The sequence below is a fragment of the Spinacia oleracea genome, chromosome 2, assembly GCF_020520425.1.
Source record: "Spinacia oleracea cultivar Varoflay chromosome 2, BTI_SOV_V1, whole genome shotgun sequence".
In the NCBI taxonomy this organism is placed as follows: Eukaryota; Viridiplantae; Streptophyta; class Magnoliopsida; order Caryophyllales; family Amaranthaceae; genus Spinacia; species Spinacia oleracea.
This window is the reverse complement of record NC_079488.1, coordinates 21,890,772-21,895,823: the sequence shown is the minus strand read 5'-3', so window position 1 is coordinate 21,895,823 and position 5,052 is coordinate 21,890,772. Positions and strand designations below refer to the sequence as shown.

Genomic DNA, 5,052 nt, shown 5'->3' with positions numbered 1-5,052 from the left:
GCACAAGTACTTCTCTAGTGAGAATAAGTTAAAAGCTTTTGGGGGAAATGTGGAAAGAAAATGTGGGAAATTTCGTGTCAAGTTTCGGGACGAAACTTCTTTTAAGAGGGGTAGATTGTAATCCCCCGTAAATTTATAAATTTTATTAATATATTTTAACGTATATTATTTATATTTAAATAGAATTTATGAATTTTAGTAATAAATATATAATTAACGTATATTTATTTATTACATTTTAATATTTTCAACGGTTTACGAAATTGAAAATAATTTTAGATTTTTAAGTTAAATCGAATTCGAATTACGAAATTCCGTTCGATTGAAATTAGGAAGCAATCCTAACCAATTTGGATTCAACAACCCAAATTGTAATCCCCCGTAAATTTATAAATTTTATTAATGTATTTTAACATATAGTTAATTATATTTAAATAGAATTTACGAATTTTAGAAATAAATATGTAATTAACGAATATTTATTTTTATATATATTTTAAATATTTCAACGATTTATGAAATCAAAAATAATTTTAGAATTTTCCGTTGAAAAGAATTAGAATTACAAAAACACGTTCGATTGAATTTAGAAAACAATCCTAAGCGGTGTTGATTCAAGTTCTAAACTAAATCCTAACTCTAGCCCAATTGGGTGAAGCCCAAAATAACAAAAAGCCATAACACTTTACTCCATCCTCTTTCTATTTCACGTGAAAAACCAAAAACCCCAAAACCCTTTCCCTCCTCAATTTCACGTAAAGAAAAAGAGAACAGAACCCCCTCCTTCAATTCTCCCTCACGCTGCTTCCCTTGCTGCTGCCCAGCCGCCGACCACCTATCGCCGCCGCGACCACCGTCCTCGTCGTCGGTAATCTCTTCTTCCTTCCGGTTTTCCTTTTCTTGATTTGTTGTCCCTTTCGTTTCTCGCCTCCCTAATGCTCGTGGTTCTGTTGCGTGAGTCAGCCGCCACCAAGCTGCGACCACCACCGCCCACCGTGCAGCGCCAGCCGTGCCACCAACCGCGTTCAACACCGCTGCCCAGCTGCCGGTATCTCTCATTCTCTCACCTCTTGCTTCGTCCTTCCCTTTTGCCCCTTAACCGTGTTCTGCTTTCTTGCACAGCACCACCGGCAACCACCGTGCAGACACCACCGTCCGCCGCACTCCTCCGACCAGTGCCGCCGCCCATCTCTGCTGCCGCGCCGCCCTGCCCGCCGGCCAGCACCTCCCTCTCTCCCATTTTTGGTTATTTCTAAACCCTTAAAACTAATTAATGTTTAATTATGTTTTAATAATTTGATTTATGTTCTTGAATTAAATTTATAATCTTTATGGTTTGAATATGATTTTCAGATTTGGTGTTGATATTAAAAACGAATTAATTTTCAGTTTTGATTAATTAAAATTAAGTTAGGGCTTAATCATGATTTATTAATTTGAATTATGTTTTCTTGAATTAAAGTTATGGGTTTTGTGATTTAAATTATAAATTTAAGATTATATGAATTTTATAATAAAGTTATTAATTTTCAGATTATCTAATTACATTGTAATATTGGTTTTTTTATTGTTTAAAGTATGAAATTCAAGGCTTTTATGATTATTAATCATGATAGGTTGAGTATGAATTATTGAATTGGTTGTTTTGAGATACTAGGAACGTAGATTGACCTTGGTGAAGCTTTTAAATGAATTTATATTGCTGAAAATTTAAAGTACGATGTTTGCAAAAAGTTTTCAACGAATTTCAATCACTAGTTCAATAATTATGATGCTAGGAAAGCAAATGTTTAAGTTTTGATATTGGGGAAAATTCTAAATATGTTTAGGATGTATTTAGAATGCTTTGTTATTGTTGTGAGTTATTAGAAGTTGATTGGGAATCTTTATTGGTTGCTTTAGGCGGAGAATTCTCTCTAGGCGACTTTTGAAAGTGTTAAAGTGGCCTATTAGTTTGTTTACACAAGGTACGTACATACCTGTGTGCTTGGAATGTGTGTTAATTGTTGAAACCATGTTGAATTGTTGATAAACTTGGTTATGTTGATGTTGGTTATGAACTTAGTCAGGTTGAAATTGCATGTTTAATACTGTTGGATGAACATATTGAACTTATATTGCATTTTGAGGATTATAACATGTTAGTATGGATGATTGATGCAAACATGTTTGATTGGGAACACTAGATTACTTAGTATATAATTCAGATCAGTTGATTGTTGTTCCCTTTTAGCTTTTCACTACTTTATGAGGGCGGAGGACCTTGTTTAGTAAGTTGAAACCTTATACCCATATACAGGGGTTGATCAGTATTAAAGGAAAGATTGGAGTTAATTGGAATGAGTCTTGTTCGATGCCTTTGTGAGCACTTACTTAATTCCAAGATAAAACAGTTGTAAATAAACGTGAGTTGTATGCCTTATGTGATTGTTGAGTCATAACAGGGTGTCAATTTGTAAATCATGTAAAGTGAAACTGAGTAGCAATAGCTTTAGACTGTGCACGTCTAAAGTGACGGACAAACAGGAGTTGGGGTTCATGGTGGTAGCCCATGGCCTTTCATTCGGACCGGATTGATCACCGCGTCCTATTTTCAGTCAAACGTTCCTCGATATCGCAGGTCACTGAGGTTACGGAGTCGCGCCCGTACCTCGTCTAGCTAGAAAACTCGGTCCATTGCCTATTTCAATTAAAATAATATTATTGTTATAAAAGTCTAGTCCAGTCTAGCCTAGTCTAGTTAAGTATGGTCGTCAGATTATCATGCTTTGTCTGCCCTTAATTATGTTTAATGGTATCATGTTAGGATTACTATTATTGCTTTAGTATGTAGTACTCAGCTTTGCTGATTACGTGCTTTGTTTGTGTGTGTTGATCATGGCTATGCCTTATTGATCCTGTGATGACCCATCTTTGGTGAGCAGTCTCTAAGGATCAATAAGCGTTGCCCATCTACAGGTTTGAAGATGATGCATCATTGGGATCGGGATTAGAGAGCTTGTAGTTCATTTGATTTTCTAAGTGGGTTTTGGTTTGTTTAAGTGGACTCTAAAACTTATTGAATTAGTAACATTAACTTTGTTTTTCGTTGATTGGTTTTTGGGATTTATTCTGAAAATGATTATTTATAAACCTACAGTTAGTTTTATGTTTTCCGCTGCAAAATTCTGAATAAGCCGTTACGTTTTCACACGGGCGATAATGCCTTGATAATTCTCTACGTTTTATATTAAAATGTTCTTTTAGAAAAGAGAGAATTGTCGGGGTGTTACAAAGTGGTATCTAGAAGCTAAGGTTTTACTTAACAATTTTTTTTAGGCGCCTAACTATCTAGTTATTTAAAATAAATTTCTTAAAAATCGAGCTTCTACGTATTATAGTGTTCAAAAATTGGTACTTTTTTTTGGGGGGGCGATTTCCTTTTATCTTGTTTGAAAGTATATAATATTTCTTATTTAAGTTCGGAATTAACTTATTTATTCGAAACTTTTTGTTTATGTGAATTAAGTACGTTTTTCTTTATTTTCGAAATTAAATTAAATATATTCGAAAAAAAATAAAATAAAAAAAATCTTATTCCTTAAGTATATTTATTCGTTTAATATTTATTCGCTTAATAAATATGTATTCGTTTATTATTTATTCGTTTAATAAAAATTTCTTATTAATTATTCTTTTTAAAAAAAAAAAAAAAAAAATTCTTTATTTTATTTATTCGTTTATTATTAATTCGTTTAATAAACTTTTTCTTACTAATCGTTCTTGTTTTATTCTTTAAATTCTTCAATGTTTGACCTATTATGATTTATTATGAGAGATGGGTAATATAGGAAAGGGCATATAGGATAGAATTATATGTGCATTAGTAGTTAATTGCTAACATAAGAAGTTAATTGCTATGTGCATGTGTTAAATGTTTAAGTGTTGCATGTAAATGTGCATAGAAATTGTTTGATTCCACCAAACTTATTGTTTTATTAAATTCTGATTATGCTTTGGTTGGGAAATCGTTAGTAAGATCTTAAGTTGTTTGTTTCATGAATAAAATGCTTCTTTCCAAGTACACCAACATAGGATCCTTCGAGAAAATCGACGAATACTGAGGATCTAGATTTCACTTCACAAATTTCCAAGGAAAGAACAGATAGACAAGATGCCTTAAACATTTAAAGTTGTAATAGTTAGGTTGTTCTTAAATGTTTTGGAGAATAAGTAGCAAAGCTACAACAGTTTAAAGTTAAAGCAATAGGAGTTTGGTTTGTTATTTATTCTTTTCAAGGATGTAATAAACCTTTATAGAATTAGCAATAAAAGTTCAAGTATTATTTTCATTTTGAGAATTTCATAATACTCCAAGCTCTAAGTAGCACGCAAGAGATTAATTCTTTTATTGTTTGCATACTCAATGTGAATTGTGGAACAATTGAATTGCCACAAGAATAATAAGTGATTTGAGTGCATAAAGGAAATGAGGGGCAATCTAGACCCTTATGACCGATATGATTCAAAATGTTATGCCTTAGGTGAATATTTTTCCTGGATAAGTGATGATTACTCTAATGATTGTGTACTTTCCTGGATAATTGTTTGTTGATGTGATCTCTATGATCAAATCTTTTCCTTAGAGAATACATATGCGTTATAGTTCGAACCTAGAGTAGAATGTATTAATTTCATGTCGTGTTATAGAATGACCAACAATAATGACTTAGTTGCTGCTATTCGCCTCTTGGCGGAAAAGCTGACCCAAGAGAGAACTGAGCGTCCCGATTTTGCTGGGGACATGTTTGAGAGACTAGCCAAAGTTAAGTCACCATACTTTAAGGGGGAAACTGATCTTACTTTTTAGAGAACTAGGTTAGAGAGTTTGAGAAATTGTTTGAGGCTGTGAACTGTCCTTAGAATATGAGAGTGGGTCAAGTTGTCATGTATTTGAAAGACGAAGCTGATTTATGGTGGAAAAAGAATAGAGTTAGTCTTAGCACTGCTGAGATATTCAATTAGGATTCAATTGTTACTGCCTTAAGGGAAAGTTTTACCCTACCTTTTATG

At 33.1% G+C, this 5,052-nt stretch overlaps 1 long non-coding RNA gene across 1 annotated transcript; it reads left to right on the top strand.

Moving 5' to 3' along the window:
• Positions 1-450: 450 nt before the first annotated feature.
• On the top strand, positions 451-3,407 carry LOC110796541 (uncharacterized). Its single transcript, XR_008926968.1, has 5 exons — positions 451-868; positions 964-1,048; positions 1,123-1,245; positions 1,903-1,967; positions 2,925-3,407. It is a non-coding gene; the product is annotated as an uncharacterized lncRNA (long non-coding RNA).
• The last annotated feature ends 1,645 nt before the right edge of the window (positions 3,408-5,052 follow it).